The following is a 23,771-nucleotide window of genomic DNA, read 5'->3' on the forward strand; positions in this document are numbered from 1 at the left end:
CCACTCACCACCAGGGCCGCTGGAATAGCCGGGTAAACCACCTGGAAATGGTGCCATGATGAATGCGCCATTTTCAGGGATGGCTGTGGGCTGCGATTTTCAGCGTGGAGGGCCAAGAACGCTTGGGCCTTACGATGCTGCGAATCCCAGCCCCCAGCTGCCTGGTTTTATCTGGCTGGCGATCAACATATGGCGGGAAAAAAAAAAGTTAAGTTTAAAACAAATATTCGGCTTCTCTGTCTTTTGATCGCCAGCCAAGGTAAAGCCAGGCAGCTGGGGGTGGCAGTACGTAGCTGTCTGCTTTATCTGCGGTGAGAATCAAAAATTCGTTTTTAAAATTTTCTTTTCACACTTCTATATGTGACAGACCCAACAGTCAATCGCAGATGCTGTCAAAGAGGATGGGCTTCTGTGATTGGCTGTTTGAGTAATGTACAATCAGCCCATACATTCTAGTATGGTACTATGTATGGGCTGCTTTCAGGTTACTCAAGCAGCCAGTCACAGACGCCCATTCTCTGTGTCAGCGTCTGTGATTAGCTGTTGGGACTGTCACATATAGAAGTGTGAAAATAAATAAATAATAAAACAAAAATGACATAGCGCTCTGCAGAAATTTTGATTCTCAGCGCAGATAGAGGTGGCAGCCCGTAGCTGTCTGCTTTATCTGCCTGGTTTTACCTTGACTGGCGATCAAAAGTCAGGAAAGCCCAATGTTTTTTTTAAATTTAAAAAAATAATTAAAAAAAAAAAATGCGTGGGCTCCCGCCATATTTTGATCGGGGGGGCTGGGATTCTCAGCATGGTAAGGCCCAAGCATTCTGGGCCCCCCACGCTGAAAATGGCAGCCTGCAGCCACCCCTGGAATTGGCACATTCATCGTAGCGCCATTTCCAGGCACTTTATCCGGCTCTTCCAATGGCCCTGGTGGGGGGTGGCATGCTGGGTAATAATGGGGTTAATACCAGCTTTGTATTATCAGCTGGAACTAAGCCTGAAATTCATGGCGTCACGCCAAACTAGACATGGCCACCATGAATCTCTAGTAAACAGAAAAAAACACAACACAGAATTTTTTTTTTAATAAAAATAAAACACAAAACACATGTAGAGACTCCATCTTTAATTAAAAACAAAACCCTTGCTCTGACGTAATCCACGGATCTTCTGTCTCCAGCTCTGCTACATCTTTGCCATTAGACAAATATCAGAGATGAGCAGGCACAGAATGACACTAGAACCCAGTTGTCAGAGAAGTGCTCAGCTGGCCTCCAGCCGCCGACCATGTTTTCCTGTGCGTTGCAAATAATGCATACTTTCAAACACATGCCTATTTTTGCTATGCAAGTCTACGGTACATTGCGTCTGCACTGATTCACAACGGATGCGTTGTAACACACAGCATAAACGCAATGATAACCCAGCCTAACAGCAGCGAGAAGGGGAGACGGAGCCCTGGAGACCGCCTAGTCAGTCTACTGGTGGTACTATCATGCCCATTGCCCAGTATGTACTGCCAGCCTCTGTGGTATTAGCATTCAAGCTCACATGGCATGTCCTGCCAGCCAGCCACTGGTGTTAGTACTAGCATGATAGTACCACACCACCAGTGGCTGGGCAATGGGCATGCATGATGGTACCAACAGTGGCTGGCAGGACATGCTGGGCATGATTCATGCCTAGTGTGTCCTGCCAGCCTCCTTGGTACTATCATGCCCACCCACTATGTCCTGCCAGCCCCTGGTGATAGTACATGCTGCTGGGCATAGTACCAGTAACCAGAGGCTGGCAGCAGGACATGCTGGGCAATGGGCATGATGAGAACCATGCCCATTGTCCAGTAGTATTTACTGCCAGCCTCGGCCAGGGGTCCTCCCAGTCACCCCTCCCCCATATTCCTTCCCCCTCCCCCTCCCCGTTTCATACTGACGCGTCAAGATGAGCTGCAGCCGCTGCCTGGAGCGACGCAGGGTCCGTACTCCACAGCGCGCACAGGAAGCAGTCCCAGAGCAATGACGTCATCACCCTGAGACTGACCTCCTGCGCACGCGCCGGCAGTGTCGCTGCGCAGAGGAGGCAGAGGGCCCTTCACTAATCATATCGGCAGTGCTGCGAACCGGGGGGGGCTCTGTTCTCTGTACAGGGCCCAGGGGGGTAGGGGGCGGGGTCATCGGGACCCGGGGGTTTTCCCGATCCTCCGGTGGGCCAGTCCCCCCTGCAGAGGGGCATATGTATACATGCAGGTCGGCCACATCCCAGTGGTGCAGACACATCCACACTGCACCCTGTATACTTGTGCACTGCCGTCTGCTGCAGTGGTAGGAGCCGCCTGAATGCATCTTCTTCCTGCCGGAGAGGAGCTTGTGGGCCTGTGCGGTGAGGAGGTGGACGCTGCGCACCTCCTGAGAAGTATATGGCACTCCATGTATCTGTGCACATAGTATACCACTCTAGTATATAGCAGAAAGGAGACATCGACCAGAAGAGTCCAGGCATGTGGGTGATGCACATAATTATTATATTGATAACCAGGTGGAAGAGGAGGAAATGCAAAAAAAGGGGGGAATTAAAAACTATACGCAAAGGGGACGTCGAGACAGGAATTACAATTAACACCAGTGGGAATGGATCATGATTAGAACAGCAAAGGGATAATACAGAGAATCAAGCCACAAATTAATCCAGTATATAAAAATATATATACATATCATTAGTTAGATATATCTGTACATATGATTGTTTAATTATCATAAACTTTACATAAAGTGCAAGTGCCTCCAAAGAATAAATCTACATAAATTATATATCTCATATGTGAACAAATACAGGTGTTTCTCACTAAATTAGAATATAATCAAACAGTTATTGTTTATTTCTGTTAATGCTGATGATTATGGCTATACGAGTTTCACTTTTTTGTATTGAAGAACTGAAATAAATTAACTTTTTGATGATATTCTAATTTAGTGAGATGCATCTGTATATGTATATATACAAGGGCTGGTCCCTTATTATTTGGATGTCGGTGTGAATCCTGTAGAGAGTAGTGCACTGACTTGGGCATATGTGCTGTTGACAGATATGTATTTGTATCCACTTTAAGCATTTTTAAAAAAGGTGACCACATGTGCATTGTACTCACGCTATAGCAGATGCAGATCCCACTCCTGATTGGCGTCCACCCGATGTATTTTTTCGGCTTCTTGTCTTCGTCAGGGGGTGGCATCATTCGGAAAGAGCTAAGAGTTAAACGGCCAACTATAGCCAATCAGGATGGAGGTATGTCTCCACCAACCAATGGGTGCTGAGGAGGCGTGGCGCGATACACAACGCGCACCAACACTACGAGGAAACTATGTGACCTGTGATGCTGCGAGCTCGTGATGGAGACACTTGATCGGGGGTCACGGGGCACATATAGATACAGTCGGGGAGGATGACGAGACGTTCATGCGTATCGCCTCTTCAGCAGACATCTAATCTACTGATTGAGTGTGGATATATCGGATAAAGTGGAAAATCTTCTTAATTTATAATGATGGATAACGAGTATAGGTTATATATTACAGCAATACACAGGAATAGGGGGTAGTGAGTGTTACATGTATATAAGCATAGGCGGATTATAATGAGGACGATCTGGGCTACCGCCCAGGGCCCCGAACCTCCAGGGGGCTTCGGGGTGTCTATGGCCAGATTGTCCTCATTATATGTGCGGCGCCACGGCACATACCAGCAGACAGTGGGGGGGGGGGGCCCAGGATCGCTCCCCCAGCAGCGGCACACAGCCGCTGCTTCTTCTTCGGCCGGGCCAACACTGCAGCAGTTAACTTCCCTGTGCTGGCCCGGCCGCGTCACTGCTAGGAGACACGGCCCTGTGCGCGGCCGTGTCTCCTAGCTGTGACGTCACGCAGTGCGCACCCGGCCTGCAGTGCTGCACCGGAAAAGAGCTGGAGCCGAGTCGGGGGATGGTGAGTGTGTGTGTGTGTATGTATATGTATGTGTGTGTGTGTGCAGGCAGATGTCATTGTGTGATGTCTGTTTATATGTATTTTTGTGTTTCAAATGTGTTTATGCGTGTATGTATATTTCTGTATATGTTTGTGTGTGCGTGACTGCGTGCGGCCTCCTGCTGAGTATAGATGGCGCCGTGCGGCCTCCTGCTGTCTCTGGGCGGGCGCCGTGTGGCCTCCCGCTGTGTATAGATGGCGCTGTGCGGCCTCCTGCTGTTTCTGGGGGGGGGGGCGCCGTGCGGCCTCCCGCTGTGTATAGATGGCGCCGTGCGGCCTACTGCTGTCTCTTGGGGGGGGGGGCGCCGTGCAGCCTCCCGCTGTGTACATTTGGCGCCGTGCAGCCTCCCGCTGTGTATAGATGGCGCCGTGCGGCCTCCCGCTGGGTATAGATGGCATTGTGCGGCCCCCTGTGTATAGATGGCATCGTGCGGCCTTCCGCTGTTTATAGGTGGGGCCTCCCGCTGTGTATAGGTGGCGCCGTGCGGCCTCCCGCTGTGTATAGGTGGCGCCGCCCGCTGTGCATAGGTGGCGCCGTGCGGCCTCCCGCTGTGTATAGGTGGCGCCTCCCGCTGTGTATAGGTGGCGCCGTGCGGCCTCCCGCTGTGTATAGGTGGCGCCGTGCGGCCTCCCGCTGTGTATAGGTGGCGCCGTGCGGCCTCCCGCTGTGTATAGGTGACGCCGTGCGGCCTCCTGCTGAGTATAGATGGCGCCGTGCGGCTTCCTGCTGTCTTTGGGGTCGGGGGTGCCGTGCGGCCTCCTGCTGAGTATAGATGGCGCCGTGCGGCCTCCTGCTGTCTCTGTGGGGGGGCGCTGTGCGGCCTCCCGCTGTGTATAGATTGCGCCGTGCGGCCTCCTGCTCTCTCTGGGGGGGGGCGCTGTGGGCCTCCCGCTGTGTATAGGTGGCGCCGTGTGGCCTCCCGCTGTGTATAGATGGCGCCGTGCGGCCTCCCGCTGTGTATAGATGGCTACGTGCGGCCTCCCGCTGTGTATAGATGGCTACGTGCGGCCTCCCGCTGTGTATAGATGGCTACGTGCGGCCTCCCGCTGTGTATAGATGGCTTAGTGCGGCCTCCCGCTGTGTATAGATGGCTACGTGCGGCCTCCCGCTGTGTATAGATGGCTACGTGCCTCCTCCCGCTGTGTATAGATGGCTACGTGCGGCCTCCTGCTGTGTATAGATGGCTACGTGCGGCCTCCAGCTGTGTATAGATGGTTACGTGTGCTCAATATTGAGTCATACAATTAATGTAAGGCTATGTGCCCACGATGCAGAAATGCTCCGGATTTTTTTTGAGCGTTTCCGCATCTCCCTGGCAGAAAAAACGCATGTGGATTGTACATGCTTTTTTCCTGCCTGGGACTTGCTGATGTGAAGCATTCTTCACTTGCATTTCCGCATGCGGGTTGACACGCTTTCCAAGCGATTTTGGCATCACTTGGAAAGTACTTGATAACTTGGTCACACTATATAAATCCATGCAACCGGCATGGATTTATATAGTGTGACCATAAAAGAATGGTAAAAAATAAATATATAATTACCTTCTGATGGCCTGCCGACGTCAGCGGTCGCGTGACCCGTCACATGACTAAATGACGTCACGGCAGGTCCTTTTCAGACCATCGCGAGCTGCTGGCAAGCCAGGACGCATCGGATAAAGACACCGGGGGCCATCAGAAGGTAAGTATAATATTTATTTTTTATTTTATTCTTTTTTTACAGGTTCTATGGTACCCGGGTCCAGAGTAGAGTCTCCTCTTCTCCAAACCCGGGTACCATCCGCACATTGAAGCGCATGGATTCTGCATGTACAGATGCAGTGATGCGGATGCCATGCGTTCTAATGCAAGTCAATGGCGGCGAAAGCGCCGTGCTTCCACAAAATAATTGGTAGTGCAGCGGATTTTTCCGCAATGATAATCCGCAGCGGAAATTTACACAGCATGTGCACAGCACATGCGGATTATCATTGGGGAACATGGCCGACCTTCTATCAAGCGTTTTTAAGCGTTTCTGCAGCGGAATTGCCACCGCGGAAACGCTTAAAAAACGCATAGTGGGCACACAGCCTAAAAAAAATTATTATAATTAATATTGTGTTCTCCCCGCCTCAGTCCTCACAGCACAACGCAGAACACGAGCTCCTCATCACCAGTCCTCCTGTCCCGGCACAATGTGCGCACTGCTGCAGCAGCAGGTGGATTAGTGTCCACTGGACTGAGAAGGCCCCGCCCCTTCTGGTGACATCATGATTCCATGAAATCACTCCTCCCCCTCAAGAAATCAACTCCAATCTAGACACTCCCTTGTTGCTGGGGCGTGGTGACGCTGTAGCTGGGTGATTGCAGTCAGAGTAGTGGTGTTTGGCGTCTGTACTACAGGTAAGAAGATGGGAATGTGCCAAGGTGATTACTACATTCAGGACAATAAGTAGCTAGCTGTAGGTGTGCAGAATCCCACTCCCAATATTGTCAGGGTCTCGCACCCCTTCGTGTCGTGGGCTGTCAGGCTCCCGCACCCCTTCATGTCGTGGGCTGTCAGGCTCCCGCACCCCCTCGTGTCGTGGGCTGCCAGGCTCCCGCATCCCCTCGTGCTGTGGGCTGTCAGGCTCCCGCACCCCCTCGTGTCATGGGCTGCCAGGCTCCCGCACCCCCTCGTGTCGTGGGCTGTCGGGGCTCCCGCATCCCCTCGTGTCGTGGGCTATCGGGCTCCCGCACCCCCTCGTGTCGTGGGCTGTCAGGCTCCCGCACCCCCTCGTGTCGTGGGCTGCCAGGCTCCCGCATCCCCTCGTGTCGTGGGCTATCGGGCTCCCGCACCCTCTCGTGTCGTGGGCTGTCAGGCTCCCGCATCCCCTCGTGTCGTGGGCTGCCAGGCTCCCGCACCCCCTCGTGTCGTGGGCTGTCAGGCTCCCGCACCCCCTCGTGTCGAGGGCTGTCAGGCTCCCGCACCCCCTCGTGTCGTGGGCTGCCAGGCTCCCGCACCCCCTCGTGTCGTGGGCTGTCAGGCTCCCGCACCCCCTCGTGTCATGGGCTGTCAGGCTCCCGCACCCCCTCGTGTCGTGGGCTGTCAGGCTCCCGCACCCCCTCTTGTCGTGGGCTGTCAGGCTCCCGCACCCCCTCTTGTCGTGGGCTGCCAGGCTCCCGCACCCCCTCGTGTCGAGGGCTGTCAGGCTCCCGCACCCCCTCATGTCGTCGGCTGTCAGGCTCCCGCACCCCCTCGTGCCGTGGGCTGTCGGGCTCCCGCACCCCCTCGTGTCATGGGCTGTCAGGCTCCCGCACCCTCTCGTGCCCTGGGCTGTCAGTCTCCCTCACTCCCTCATGCCGTGGGCTGTCAGGCTCCCGCACTCTCCCCTTGTCGTTGTCTGTGGAGAAGATTAATACATATTTTCATTTTTCAGGTTTTCTCTTATAAAACAAGATCCCTGAGCTTCTGTCTTTGACCGAAAAAATGGCGTCTGACAAGTCGCTGCTGTCTGCAGAAATGAACACAAACATGGAGGAAGCGCTGTATGAACAGATGCTGATGAAGGTACGAAAGATGAATTGGAGAGGCCAGCAATCACCGGGTGAATGTCTCCTCCGTCAGCTGCCGGGGGCGCGGCAGTCTCCAACATTTACCTAATGTGTATTGTTGGCTTTAGACCCCTCACAGTTGTACTATTTTGGTGCAGGAAAAATCAGTTTGCAGAACCATCCTGTTCATGTTACTCACTGATTCTCACTTGTTGCCTCATTTCAGGCCAAACAGGAGATGGAGAGCAGAATACCGAACTTACCAGAAAGCAGAGAGATCAGACCCCAGCCGGGTGAGATGGGCGTCCTCTGATTATTATCCAGATTACTTTGTGCATATTATGTGACAGATAGCACAGTGGGGCAGTGGGGTCTTATTGACTGCAACGGTCACATGATGCAACCAACGTGGGGGGTCACATAATTTCTTATGCAGTTGATTACATGTAAATGCTGCTTGGCTTTTGCCGATTTTATTGTGTTTTTGTTCACTTTTTGTTTTTATTTCTGTGTTAGGTTTCTGCATTAAAACTCGCACATCCAAAAATACCAAAATCTTTATTAACATCTGCAAGTCGAACCAGATCCCAGCGGCCCCGGACGTGACGGAGCAGGAGTTAGTCAGCATCCTGGAATCTGATGATCCCTCCGGCTATCGAGTCCCCATGAGCCTTGGAGAGCCCCACGTTGAAGTTGATAATAGTACGTTTTTTTTTAATACAGCGCTTCTCTTTTTAAAGGGATAGTCCAGAGATATCCTTAAAGGGGTTAAAATAGCAAGTATTACAACTTACTAATCCTCAATGGTCAAAGGTGCCATCTCCACAGGTTCTGGTAGGTCCACTTCCAGTCTGCGGAATAAAGTTTGACATCTTGTTGTTGACTTTTGAACTTTTTTGGTTTAGATTTGGGACTTAGAGGGATTGTCCACTACTTGGATTCCCCTTTAAGAACTTATACCACTTATTCATAGCAGCCCTACTAAGGTCAATGGATTGAGTCGGCACCGCAAAGTATCTAAGTCCTGGTGCACTTTGTCCTACAGGTAGAGGCGGCTGCTCGGCGTACGACATAGTGATTAATGGCACCTTCTTTGAGAAAATTACGGTAACTGCAATTGCTTATTCCGACATACGAGCTGTCTGCTCTCCTTTGTGTCAGCTCCTTACTTTGTATTTTTTTTATTAGAATAATGAGCTTTTCAGGGAATTTTTTATCACCGTGGCCATGGAGGGACTAGAGAACAAGTACGAAATGGAGCTGTCAAGAGGTAACGACTGCATCACTGATCTTTTCCTTGATTTTTCCATCGACCACACAAGGACTTGTTCTTTCGTGGAGCAAGTTTACCATATAATATATTGAACATTTTTATGTACCAACCTGTTGTATGGCACCGTATCAAATGCCTTTGAAAAGTCCAGATAGACAACATCCACTAAGTTTCCCTGGTCCAACCTGAACTTACCTCTCCATAGAATCTTTTCAGATTAGTTTGCAGGACAGATCCCTCATAATCATATGTTTAGGTTATTCTTATTGAGGTGCTCCAGGTTAGTATCTCTTAGAAAACCCTCAAAGTTGTTGCCCACAGTACAAGTTAAACTTACGGACCTATAAATTCCAGGCTCAGATGTTATCCCCTTCTTGAATATTGGTACCACATTTGCTATGTGGGTGTAACCCTGGTGGATATGGACCCACTGCCCCACGGGAGGGTTGTGACTAGGTGTCTACTGGGTCTCCACTAGAACCTCTGGTGGTGAGGATAGACTGGGCCGCCAGTAGACACCAGGTACCACTTCAGTGCAGTTCCCGGGACTGCAGCAGCATTCCGGAGGTACCAGGGTACCAGACTCAGGAGAGCGAAGACAAGGACTAGGTCAGACAGTCTGAGATCAGGGCAGGAAGCACAGATTCAGGATAGAGAAAAATGGCAAGGGGGACAGGGGTTTTTGATACCAGAAAACTCCTTTAACGCTTGCAACCTCTGTTGCTTGACTGCTACTCAAACAGTCAAATCAGTCAGTAAGAATTTAGGGAACTTCCATGGCGATATTTTGCATCAGTATTTGTTAGCAGACGCCAGGAGTGGATCCAAAACAGAAGAGGTGAAAGTGTTTCAGTTACTATTTTTCACTGTGTTTGTTCCCCTCTGGTTTTGAGCTTACAAATACTGATGTAAATTAGTGCCCAAAATACTCACTGTGTGAATGAGGCGAGGAAGCTGCTTGTAGTACTGTAATATAAGTCCTTATTCTGAGGATGAGTTCTGTAATTCTTGTCTTCTCTGCTCCATCAAACTCCCCAGAGCAGGGGCAACCCCTGGAGCAAAACTTCTGGCGGCAGATGTCCAGACGTATGACTCAGTGATGTGTGATGGACCCCGACTCCCAAACAAAATGAATCAGACACATACAAAATAAATACACAAATCATTGCAATTAGGTGTCAAACGTTCTCAACTTTATTTAAATTTACATGACACCGAAAATGGCACAACCCTCGACTCACGAAGAGTCACCCTCCAGCGCTCAGGAGAGGAAAACCCCCTGTGGAGGAAACCTCTAGGGAACCATGGCTGGAAGGCTGCCCTTCCCTTGGGCTTAGAGAGTTAGTGCCGATATATGACAGAGTTTTAGAATTTCTACATATTTACAGAGAACGACATAACAAATATAGACTATTAATGTGATAAACTGGATGTGGGAGAGATCTGGCTGCGATATCTGTCACCACATTTATTGCTGGAACGAATTTAGTTGATCTGATTTCCCAGGTGGATCTACCACTTCTCCCTTACAGATCCAGCTCCGTCTCTCAAGATGTTGGGTACTTGGTTACAGGGGTTGCTCATTATGGATAACCCCTAATAGGATGAGTATCCCCTCCCCCTCCCAATTTATCACCCATTAAAGTCAAGGATCCATCCATGAACTCCCAAAGAAGAGCAGCTCTTTGTACATAGTAACAGAAGGGGATCCTGTTTTGGGGACCCCCCCTCTGTTACCTTCCCTTCCCCCCGGGGTGTCTAAGAAGACAACCCCTTTCCCTGCTAGAACCTCCAAATTACACCAACATTGGCACATTACGTGGGGTGGTCAAGCTCAAGGTCCTCAGGCGCATCATCAGTAATGGCGCTGATCATGGCAGCGCGGCATTCTTTTATGGAATCTTCTTTATGACACTTGTTTATGCCCTCACAATAGTTGTCATGGTTACTACAAGGGCTATTACTAGTGTTGAGCATTCCGATACTGAAATATCGGGTGTCGGCCGATATTCGCGGTATCGGAATTCCGATACTTAATTCCGATACTTTTGCAATATCGTATACCGGAATCGGAAGTTCCCATAATGCAATGAGCCATTTTCATTTTATTCAGCCAATGAGGATCCTAAGAAGTGTGGGCACATCTTATTAGGCATGTAGGCATCTTAACTAATGGCATGGCTGTGATTGGCTGCTGAAATGATGTCATGATGCACTATAAAAGCCGCCGCCGCCATTTTGAGCTCACTCTGCTGTGAATTCAGTTAGGGATAGGATGCTGTTGTTCTGAGGGACAGTTTTAGCTACCTATTTAGTCTATTCTGCTTTACTCAAGCTACTTTATAAATCGCTGTGCCTTGCAGCGCTAGTGCACAGTTCTCTGTGCTGTTCACCGCTGTCTGCAAGGTCTGTGTGTGTGAGTGCAGCTCACCCTGTAGTGTGTGCTTCAGCCAAGTCTGGTTGTAGTGCACTCAGTGTGTGTCACTGCCTCATACATTGTCCTTTTTTGCCAATTCATAATTTTTCCTGATATCTCCTATTAGTGTGGTGGTTCCATCCGTATTCAGCTAAATTTGTTCCAAACACACTATATAGGAGTAGATAGAGACATTTTTTTGGTCTTGCAGCGCTAGTGCACAGTGCTCTGCATCTGTACTGTTCACCGCTGTCTGCAAGGTCTGGTGTGTGAGTGCAGCTCACCCTGTAGTGTGTGCTTCAGCCACGTCTGGTTATAGTGCACTCAGTGTGTGTCACTGCCTCATACATTGTCCTTTTTTGCCAATTCATAATTTTTCCTGATATCTCCTATTAGTGTGGTGGTTCCATCCGTATTCAGCTAAATTTGTTCCAAACACACTATATAGGAGTAGATAGAGAAATTTTTTTGGTCTTGCAGCTTTAGTGCACAGTGCTCTGCATCTGTACTGTTCACCGCTGTCTGCAAGGTCTGGTGTGTGAGTGCAGCTCACCCTGTAGTGTGTGCTTCAGCCACGTCTGGTTATAGTGCACTCAGTGTGTGTCACTGCCTCATACATTGTCCTTTTTTGCCAATTCATAATTTTTCCTGATTTCTCCTATTAGTGTGGTGGTTCCATCCGTATTCAGCTAAACTGGTTCCAAACACACTATATAGGAGTAGTTAGAGGAGCCTTTCTGCAGCATTGGGCCCTGCAGCCCCAGCCAGATTAGTATTAGCCTATTTTTTGCAGCCTCATCTATTGCATTGTAGGTTACCTTCCTACATTGTAATAGCTACAAAAAGTTTGTGATACTATCGTTATTACATCTTTAGGCACATCCAGTGTCTTTTTGTGACAAAAAAACCTAAATAAAGTTCACCAAACACTCCACTTTACAGTTGTGTAGGCCACATTAGCTCATATTAAAGTCTAGTCCACACTTAATAAAATTAGTGTTTCTTATACCTGTTAGCAGCTGTTCAGGAATAAGCACACTAAGCCCTTAGTACTTTTCTGCCTATCTTTATCAGTCTACCAAGATGAAGAAGGCAGGGAGTAAGGCATGTGGGCGTGGGCGTGGAGTTTCTGCAGGGAGAGGACGTGAGGATTCTGTGCCTGCAGGGAGAGGACGTGGGGATTCTGTGCCTGCTGCGGGCACCAGTGACTCAGCATCCCCCAGTTTTACCAGGGAACAGTCCTTTATGCGCAGCTTTGTATGAGCTAGCCGTACCCCACTGCTGCGGGAGGACCAAATTGAAGCCGTTGTCGGATGGATGGCAGCTAACGCATCGACTTCAATTAGTTCCTGATCCTCTCAGGTCCTGAGCACTGAAGAGCACCCATCTGTCTCTTCACCACCTGCCAAATTGCCCAGGCAGTCAGAGAGCCCTGGACAGGAGCCATCTCTACTTCTGTTCTCTGAATCTCTTGGCTTGGAAAGAGGGGGCCAGCCAAGCAGAATTCGAGAATTTGAAGAAGAGGTAGTATGCAGTGATGTGCAACCGTTTTGTCTCTCTGAATCTGAAGAGGCGGGTGGGCCAGTGCCTATGGTCAGCAGCACACCTCAGTACGCATCTGATGATGAGACTCAGGTGCCACTTTCTGGTGCGTAGTGCTGTCGAGACTACCCAGGAGAAGCAGTTGTTTGAAGAGGGTGGTGTAGATGATGAGGTCCTTGACCCATCATGGCGTGAGGGACAGGAAGGTGGTGGGAGCAGCTCTGAGGAAGAGATTCCCCGAACAGCCCAAAAAGGAGGGAGAGGGAGGGGGCAGACTTGGTTGCCTGTAGCCTCCACTTCGGCACCCATTAGGAGCATGGCTCTTCCAAAATCCAAAGCGGGCGCTCCCAAGACTTGCAGTGCCTGGTCCTTTTTTGACACAGTTGCAGATGACATTTGCTTTGTCAAATGCAAGCTGTGTAATAAGAAGGTGAAAAGAGGGAAAAGTGTCAGCAACCTCAATACCACAAATATGTGGAAACATGTGCGGACCAAGCACGTGGTGGAGTTACAAAAACACCCTGAAGACCTAGGCCAACCTACAGCGCCACCTACCACCTCTTCAGCTCGTGTTGTAGCCTCTTCCTCCAGCTCACACACAGCTGGTTCGGCTTCCTCACAGGATCGCCATGGAAGAATCTCTGGCACTGTTGTACAGAGACACAGTGTAATTCCACCCACAGCACCACTTTCCCAGTCATCCTCACACTCCCAGGCCAGTCTACAGCCATCGTTAGCACAGGCATGGGAGAAAAGGCGCCCATACTCGGCAAACCACCCCCGAGCACAGGCTCTGAATGCTGGCATTGCTAAACTACTGGCCCTTGAAATGCTATCATTCAGGCTGGTGGAGACTGACACATTCTGTAACTTTATGGCATTGGCAGTCCCACAATACAAAGTGCCCAGCCGATTTTATTTCAGCAGGCAAGCCGTCCCTGCCCTGCAACATCATGTGGAGGGAAAAATTAAACATGCGCTACAAAACGCCGTCAGTAGCAAGGTCCACCTGACCACCGATGCGTGGACCAGTAAGCATGGACAGGGACGATACCTTTCCCTCACTGCCCATTGGGTAAATGTTGTGGAGCCGGGTACAGATCTTGAGAGTGGCGCTGTACGTGTTCTGCCAACTCCAAGGATTGCAGGAATCCAGTCTGTACACATTGACTCCTCCTCATACTCCAGTTCCTCTGAATCAGCGCTGCAGGAGCCGTCACGGTCTACCTCCACATCGACCCGTGACCGGTTACCTGTTATGGTGACCAATATGAGCACAGCCGTGGCCAAACGTCAAAAGGCCGTATTAAAATTAATTTCTTTGGGGAATCGAAGCCACACAGCGCAGGAGCTCTGGAATGCCATCAAGCAGCAGAGCGACGTGTGGTTTGTGCCAGCGAATCTCCAGCCAGGCATGGTAGTGTGTGACAATGGCCGAAATCTGGTGGCAGCTCTGGGCCTAGGCAACCTCACTCACATCCCATGTCTGGCACATGTGCTCAACTTGGTCGTGCAGAGTTTTTTGAGGGACTATCCGGATCTTGATGCACTGCTTCACAAGGTCCGCATAGAGTGCGCTCACTTGCGGCGTTCCAGCAATGCAAGATCACGCATTGCAGCTCTGCAGCGCCGATTACGTCTTCCGGAACATCGCATCATATGTGACCTACCCACCAGGTGGAATTCAACGTTACATATGTTGGAGAGGTTGTGTGAGCAGCAGGCAGCAGTAATGGAGTACCAGCTGCAGCAGGCGCAAAGAAGTCGCAGTGCGCGCCGTTCACACTTCACCACCACTGAGTGGGCCTCTATGAAGGACATTTGCCACGTTTTGCGTGCCTTCGATTATTCCACGCGGATGGCGAGTGCAGATGATGCACTAGTCAGCATGACTATCCCCCTTATCTGCCTGCTTGAAAAAACACTGCAAGCACTAAGGGACGAGGTTTTGGAAGAGGTGGAGGATGAGGAGTCACAAATGCCATCTGCTTCTCTACAGTCTGCGCAACGTGGTTCCTCACAAAGGCCTAGGCAGGGGACACTTTGTGAGGAGGAGTCAATGGATGAGGAAGACATCTGTCCAGAGGAGGGAGGTACACAATGCTCTAGTAGTCAGTATCTAGAGCGAGGGTGGGGTGATGCAGAGCAGGCAGAGATCACGCCTCAAGCAGGGGACAGCGTTTCTTGGCCAGTTGGCAGTCTGCAGCACATGGTTGATTTCATGCTGCAGTGCCTGAGAAACGACCGCCGCATCGCCCACATTCTCAACACGGCTCATTATTGGGTGTCCACCCTCCTAGATCCTCGCTACCGGGACAACTTACAAAGCCTCATAACACCGTTGAACCGGGAGCGTAAAATGCGGGAGTACCAAGACGCACTGGTGCATTCCATCATGTTCTCCATTCCAACCGAGAGCAGTGCTGCTAGTGCTTTACAAAGCAGCTCAGTGCGTCGAGGCAGTGGAGGAAGCTCTGCACAAAGAGGGAGCAGAAGCAGCGCCTCAGCACAAGGCAAGACCAGCATGGCCGAAATGTGGCAAAGTTTTGTGTCCCCGCCGCCACAAATGTCTACACCATCACAGACGGCTCCAGTCAGCAGGAGGCAACATTTCCGTCAGATGGTGACAGACTACATGTCTTGCCCTCTTAGTGTACTCCCAGACGGCTCTTCTCCCTTCAAGTTTTGGGTCTGTAAGCTAGATACATGGCCAGAGCTAAGTCAGTATGCATTGGAGGTGCTAGCTTGCCCTGCTGCTAGTGTATTATCGGAACGCGTCTTTAGTGCCGCAGGTGGTGTACTAACAGACCGTCGCATGCGACTATCCTCCGATAACGTTGACCGGCTTACTTTTCTCAAAATGAACAAGGCCTGGATCTCTCATGAATTTGCCAGTCCTCTTCCAGAATAAATAATTGTTGGCAAAAGTATCCAGGTCTCCTGTTCTGTTCATGTTTCTACCACCTGAACTGTAATCCCTGAGCTCCAACACCGCCAGTTGGCGCTCGGAAGTGCCGTCTGCACAGTCAACACTTGCTGCCGTGTCATTGGGGTTCAGTAACGTCAGCTGTTCCCCGGCTGTGCGGATGGCAATTTCTCCTGCTCTGTCCACATTCTCACTACTACAGATTTTAAAGTTGCTCCAATTACACCTCTGGCTCCTCTGTTTTCAGTATTATCCCTGAGCTCCAACACCGCCAGTTGGCGCTTGGAAGTGCCGTCTGCACAGTCAACACTTGCTGCCATGTCATTGGGGTTCAGTAACGTCAGCTGTTCCCCTGCTGTGCGGACGGCAATTTCTCCTGCTCTGTCCACATTCTCACTACTACAGATTTTAAAGTTGCTCCAATTACACCTCTGGCTCCTCTGTTTTCAGTATTATCCCTGAGCTCCAACACCGCCAGTTGGTGCTCGGAAGTGCCGTCTGCACAGTCAACACTTGCTGCCGTGTTATTGGGGTTCAGTAACGTCAGCTGTTCCCCTGCTGTGCGGACGGCAATTTCTCCTGCTCTGTCCACATTCTCACTACTACTGATTTTAAAGTTGCTCCAATTACACCTCTGGCTCCTCTGTTTTCAGTATTATCCCTGAGCTCCAACATCGCCAGTTGGCGCTCGGAAGTGCCGTCTGCACAGTCAACACTTGCTGCCGTGTTATTGGGGTTCAGTAACGTCAGCTGTTCCCCTGCTGTGCGGACGGCACTTTCTCCTGCTCTGTCCACATCCACTGTACTACTGATTTAAAACCTCCTCCAAATACACCTCTGGCTCCTCTGTTTTCAGTATTATCCCTGAGCTCCAACACCGCCAGTTGGCGCTCGGAAGTGCCGTCTGCACAGTCAACACTTGCTGCCATGTTATTGGGGTTCAGTAACGTCAGCTGTTCCCCTGCTGTGCGGACGGCAATTTCTCCTGCTCTGTCCACATCCACTGTACTACTGATTTAAAACCTCCTCCAAATACACCTCTGGCTCCTCTGTTTTCAGTATTATCCCTGAGCTCCAACATCGCCAGTTGGCGCTCCGAAGTGCCGTCTGCACAGTCAACACTTGCTGCCATGTTATTGGGGTTCAATAACGTCACCTGTTCCCCTGCTGTGCGGACGGCAATTTCTCCTGCTCTGTCCACATTCACTGTACTACTGATTTAAAACCTCCTCCAAATACACCTCTGGCTCCTCTGTTTTCAGTATTATCCCTGAGCTCCAACACCGCCAGTTGGCGCTCGGAAGTGCCGTCTGCACAGTCAACACTTGCTGCCGTGTCATTGGGGTTCAGTAACGTCAGCTGTTCCCCTGCTGTGCGGACGGCAATTTCTCCTGCTCTGTCCACATTCTCACTACTACAGATTTTAAAGTTGCTCCAATTACACCTCTGGCTCCTCTGTTTTCAGTATTATCCCTGAGCTCCAACACCGCCAGTTGGTGCTCGGAAGTGCCGTCTGCACAGTCAACACTTGCTGCCGTGTTATTGGGGTTCAGTAACGTCAGCTGTTCCCCTGCTGTGCGGACGGCAATTTCTCCTGCTCTGTCCACATTCTCACTACTACTGATTTTAAAGTTGCTCCAATTACATCTCTGGCTCCTCTGTTTTCAGTATTATCCCTGAGCTCCAACACCACCAGTTGGCGCTCGGAAGTGCCGTCTGCACAGTCAACACTTGCTGCCGTGTTATTGGGGTTCAGTAACGTCAGCTGTTCCCCTGCTGTGCGGACGGCACTTTCTCCTGCTCTGTCCACATCCACTGTACTACTGATTTAAAACCTCCTCCAAATACACCTCTGGCTCCTCTGTTTTCAGTATTATCCCTGAGCTCCAACACCGCCAGTTGGCGCTCGGAAGTGCCGTCTGCACAGTCAACACTTGCTGCCATGTTATTGGGGTTCAGTAACGTCAGCTGTTCCCCTGCTGTGCGGACGGCAATTTCTCCTCCTCTGTCCACATTCTCACTACTACAGATTTTAAAGTTGCTCCAATTACACCTCTGGCTCCTCTGTTTTCAGTATTATCCCTGAGCTCCAACACCGCCAGTTGGTGCTCGGAAGTGCCGTCTGCACAGTCAACACTTGCTGCCGTGTTATTGGGGTTCAGTAACGTCAGCTGTTCCCCTGCTGTGTGTCCGGCAAATTCTCCTGCTTTGTCCACATCCACTGTACTACTGATTTAAAACTTGCTCCAATTACACCTCTGGCTCCACTCTGGGTTCCAGCACCGCCAGCTGGTTCTTGGTAGTTCCATTTGCTCTTGTACCTTCTACTACCCATCCGGGTTCCAGTACCGTCAGCTGGTTCTCGGCAGTGCCTTTGGATTAGGTGCCTCCTTCTCGGTATCCAAGTTCCACCAACGTCTGCTGGTTCTTGGTAGTGCTTTCTGGCACAGGTACCTCCTGCTCAGTAACCGAGTTCCAGTACCGTCAGCTGGTCTTCGGCAGTTCCATTGGCTCTTGTACCTTCTGCTATCCATCCGGGTTCCAGTACCGTCAGCTGGTCCTCGGTAGTTCAATTTGCTCTTGTACCTTCTACTACCCATCCGGGTTCGAGTACCGTCAGCTGGTTCTCGGCAGTGACTTTGGCACGGGTACTCCCTCCTGCCCAGCCTGGTTCCAGCACGCCAGCTGTTTCCGGGTAGTGTCAACGTCACTTTGCCTCCAATGCGTTGTCCTGTCGTGTTGCGGTCGGGTTAGCCGACTCTATGGTGCCTGCAGTTTAGGTGACTCCTATGTGGGCTGCGGGATCTGGCAATGAAGGCTGGTTCCATAGTGCCAATAGGACAAGCACCCCCTGTAGGACTGTGGGTTTTGGTAACTGCGGCCGGCTCGCGGCCTTGAACTTTTTTTTACATGGGTACCTTCTGCTACCCATTCAGGTTCCAGTACCGTCAGCTGGTTCTCGGCAGTGCCTTTGGATTAGGTGCCTCCTTCTCGGTATCCAAGTTCCACCAACGTCTGCTGGTCCTTGGTAGTGCTTTCTGGCACAGGTACCTCCTGCTTAGTAACCGAGTTCCAGTACCGTCAGCTGGTCTTCGGCAGTTCCATTGGCTTTTGTACCTTCTACTACCCATCCGGGTTCCAGTACCGTCAGCTGGTTCTCGGCAGTGTCTTTGGCACGGGTACTCCCTCCAGCCCAGCCTGGTTCCAGCACGCCAGCTGTTTCCGGGTAGTGTCAACGTCACTTTGCCTCCAATGCGTTGTCCTGTCGTGTTGCGGTCGGGTTAGCCGACTCTATGGTGCCTGCAGTTTAGGTGACTCCTATGTGGGCTGCGGGATCTGGCAATGAAGGCTGGTTCCATAGTGCCTATAGGACAAGCACCCCCTGTAGGACTGTGGGTTTTGGTAACTGCGGCCGGCTCGCGGCCTTGAACTTTTTTTTACATGGGTACCTTCTGCTACCCATCCGGGTTCCAGTACCGTCAGCTGGTTCTCGGCAGTGCCTTTGGATTAGGTGCCTCCTTCTCGGTATCCAAGTTCCACCAACGTCTGCTGGTCCTTGGTAGTGCTTTCTGGCACAGGTACCTCCTGCTTAGTAACCGAGTTCCAGTACCGTCAGCTGGTCTTCAGCAGTTCCATTGGCTCTTGTACCTTCTGCTACCCATCCGGGTTCCAGTACCGTCAGCTGGTTCTCGGTAGTTCCTCAGCTTTCTTGTACCTTCTGCTACATTTCCAAGTTCAAGCTTTTTGAAATGGTTCTTGGTAATCACTCTGGATCTCCCTGACGAGGACCCTGAAGACGAGGACCCTGAAGACCAACCCTAAGAAGACGAGGACCCCGAAGACAATGACCCTGAAGACGAGGACCCTGAAGACCACCCCGAAGAAGACGAGGACCCTGAAGACCACCCCGAAGAAGACGAGGACCCTGAAGACCACCCCGAAGAAGACGAGGACCCCGAAGACGAGGACCCAGAAGACCAACCCGAAGAAGACGAGGACCCCGAAGACGACGACCCCCGAAGACGACGACCCTGAAGACCACCCCGAAGATGACCAAGAAGATGACCCTGAAGAAGTTGACCAAGAGGACAAAGAAGAGAAGACAAGCACCAAGATACAGAAGAACAAGAGACAGAAAACCAAGAAGCAGAAATACAAGAAGCTGCAGAACAAAAAGCGGAAGAACATTAAGCATAAGACAAAAAATCAGAGCAAAAGATAATATCTAAATTATAAGCAGAAGATGACTAAGCAGTGTATGGGGGTGAGTCCGTTCCTCCTCGTGGTGCCCCTGGAAAAGACCTGCTGCTGCAGGCCAAACTGAACGCGGACAAATCCTGTTGTAAATCTTTTGTGACGGGCAGAACGAAAGGTGTAATGTCCAACCTTTTATAGATAACAACTACAGGAATGCCTGTCACAAATAAGAATATGATGAAGAAGAAGAATGTGAAGAAGATGAAGAAGTAGAATATGAAGAATGTAAAAAAAAAGAATAATACGAAGAAGGTGAAGAAGAAGAAGATGAAGAAGGTGAAGAAGAAGAGGATGAAAAAGATGCTGAGGATGATGAAGGAGAAAGTGTGGGAGAAGTAAAAAAGAAGTTGAAGAGCATAGAAGTAGTGAAACATAAATATCTGACAAAATATAAAAATACTTAACATAGTCAATATTTCCGTAACTCAGAACGTCTTAAAAAAATATTAATTCCTGCTATTCCATTTGATTGGGCTAAACCTCTATGCCTTTATTGTCTCCCCCACCTCCCCCAATACATTCTACATTATTCTTAGTTGTTTTCCTTCATGTAGAATTAACCTACAAGGAAAGAAATGGTTTATTTTCATTCCGATATTTCTGTCCCATTGACTTGCATTGGTTTCCGGTATCGGTCCGATCCAATCCGATCCGATATTTCCCGATATCGGAAGGTATCGCTCAACACTAGCTATTACTGATGCAGGGTCCAAGTATTAACCCTTTCATCATTGGTAATTCACTTTCATTATGGAGGCAAATAACTGCACTTGTTACCAAGCAGGAGTCTTATCATTACGGCTTCCCTTAGGCACCATAAGAAATAAAGATTATAGAACATACGTACAAGTGTTTCAGGAGTGTTTTGCACTTTTTAGATCCATAGATTGGGCTTATAACTAGCACTTTACAAAGCGGAAAATTAAGAGGAAATTACTTGTAAAATAATATTATAGGGAATTGCATTTCTAGCATTTTCCTAATGTGCATTCTGCATACTTGCATAGTTACATAGGTTGAAAAAGTTTTAACTTTAATGTCCTAGGTCTATCTCCAAAGTTATACATTTTCTATTACTAGATTATTTATAACCCACAATGTCATGTTTTGTTAAAAACGTATCCAGCCCTTCTATAAATGCTGTTATGCTATCTGCCATTACTATATCTTGTGGTTGGCATTCCACAGTCTGACTGCTCTAACTGTAAAGAATCCTTTCCTATTAATTTGCCAGAATCGCTTCACCTCCGCTTCTTATGAATGTTCCTGGTGCTTTGTAAGGTCCTGGAAAGTGATAAGTCATGTGCCAGTACTATGCATTGACCACATATGTATTTATACATATAAATGTATATTTTTGAAGGATGTGATAATTACCCTTCATAGAGGTGTTACGATCATTCATAAATTGCTTTCATAGGTTTGATCTCCAGGATTAGGAGAGATTTGGGGTGTAAACGTAATAAACAATGAGTAAAACATCAAAGCAAATGAAAAAGGGTTTGTGACCCAAACTGGTAGGTGAGACCGGCTAGCCCCATATTATACGAGGTCACAACCAGGTTTCGCCTGAGGAGGGCAGCACTAATGAGTCGTCAGGAGCGCATATCCCTGAAATATGCAGCGATTCTACACTACCCATTATAAAAGGGTTTAATATGCTACTTACTACCATGTTTTAGCTAAGATACAAGGCATACTTGTAAGGAGAGATGAAAAAGGTGACGGGGGACAACATATAAATATACTGAGGAACTCTATACACTAGTGGCCAAAATTGAGGCAACACCCCCAAGATTTATGAATTTTTAGCATTTTGCCAATACCAATACAAATTTCATAAATGTTTTTTCATTTCACAGTAAAGTTTTTAAGTAGAAATAAAATCTCATATAGAAACACAATATTAGCTGGAAATTTGTTCATTTGTCAACAAATTGGAGACTATTGTCACTCAGATGACTGTGGGAGAAAAGCCATTGATTTGTCCTATTTTCATATCTAACACTAAATGTTAATACTCAGTTGGATAGCCCTCGGCCTTGATGACTGCCTGGCATCTACTTGGCATGCTATCTACCAGTTTGTGTAAATCAGATGGTGTGATGATATGAAGCCATGATGTGATGATGGCTGCAATGAGTTCCTGCTTGTGTGAAGCCCGCTGTTTTGACACCGCTCTTTTGAGCCGAGCCCAGAGATTCTCAATAGGATTGAGATCTGGGCTGTTTCCTGGCCAATTCAATAGCTGGACATTTTTGTCCTTGAACCAAGAGAGCCATTTTTTAGCTGTATGGCATGGGGCTCCATCTTAAAATAAACGGTGTCCCTTCACCAAATACATCGTGTGCCGAAGGAATGAGTTTAGGCTGAAGGACGTCCTTGATGTACTTTTCAGCATTAACTGTTTCTTCAATTACCTGCAGCCGACCACCTGCATCTCTGGACACGCAGCCCCCTACCATAACACTCAGAGGAGGCTTCATGGTGGGTATTGTACCCTCTGGCAACCAGTCCTCTCCAGGTCGTCGTCAAACGTAGCAGACACCGTCACTGCCAAAGATGGATATGCGTGTCTCATCGCTCCATATAACATTTCTCCATTGTTCAATGGTCCATTTACAATGTTCTTTGGCCCCTGCAGACGTTTCTGACGCTGTGAGGTTTTCAAAAATGGCTTTTTACCTGGTATTCTGGCTCTTAACCCCGCGTTTACCAGTCGTCGTCGAACCGTCCGATCAGACACTGTCACTCCGGTGTTGACAAGCTCCTTGTTGATGTTAACAGCCGTTTATTTCCTGTTATTTAGGGCGATTCTAACAATTCTTCTATCAGTCTGAGGAGTTGTAGCCTTCTTCCTTTCTCTACCTGGTTTATTCTTTATCGAACCAGTCTCTTGAAACCGCTTACACACTTTGAGAACGAAAACATGTAATTGCTTACCTTCTGATGACAAACTGGCTTTAATATATAAAAACCGCATTTTAATCGCACAATATCTGTCTTACAACCCACACCCAGGTCACTATAAACCAACATAGAATACATATCGCAGAAGAGGGCGTGTGTACAAGTAAGTAGGTCAGTGAAAACTTCCATTAAATATTGGTCATGGAGAAAAACTGAAAGTGTTGCCTCAATTTTGGCCACTAGTGTATAACACAAAATATAAACAAAAAAGAAAGGGAAGAACATTTCTGCACAAAAAACCTGTCGCTCAGCAGGAAAATCCCCTTGAAATTGCGTTTTTTGAGATTTTTTTTTCCCGTTCTTTAGAAACGCTGCAAAAATACTGAAAGAATAGACATGAAACTGCTTCAAATCTGCAAGGATTCACTTTTCCTGCTTTTCCTGGTACTATCAAACATAGCGTTATTGGGAACTTGGAGCTCTATATTACAAATATGTCCACCCCCCCAGTTGAAAGAAATTAACATTTTCCTGGAGGGAAGTTTATATTTTACATTATGTCAGTTTTTGTCTATCGATGATAAAGTGCAGTTTGCAGCAATTTTTATTGTGACATATACCCAAATCATTCATGAAAATATTTCACATTCAACGCGCGTCGGGCGGGCCTGCGTCCTCTCACATGCCAGGGCTGAGTTTCAGTTCCAGTCCGACCCTGTTAATCATCTATGGTTTCCCTTCAGAGTGGAAAATGCTGAAAAATCGGAAGTTCCTGGGATCCATTTTTGAACAGAATATCAGAACCAAATCAAAACCGATGATTCATAATAGGGGTAAGTCCCAACTCTAAGGTACAAGTCTATGGCATACAGTCTGTAAAAGACGACAGAGTAGGCTGCTGTTGAGCATCGGCGGCTTCTT

Source organism: Phyllobates terribilis, unplaced genomic scaffold, assembly GCF_046119375.1.
Source record: "Phyllobates terribilis strain yellow unplaced genomic scaffold, ASM4611937v1 Scaffold_146__1_contigs__length_4606013, whole genome shotgun sequence".
Taxonomy (NCBI): domain Eukaryota; kingdom Metazoa; phylum Chordata; class Amphibia; order Anura; family Dendrobatidae; genus Phyllobates; species Phyllobates terribilis.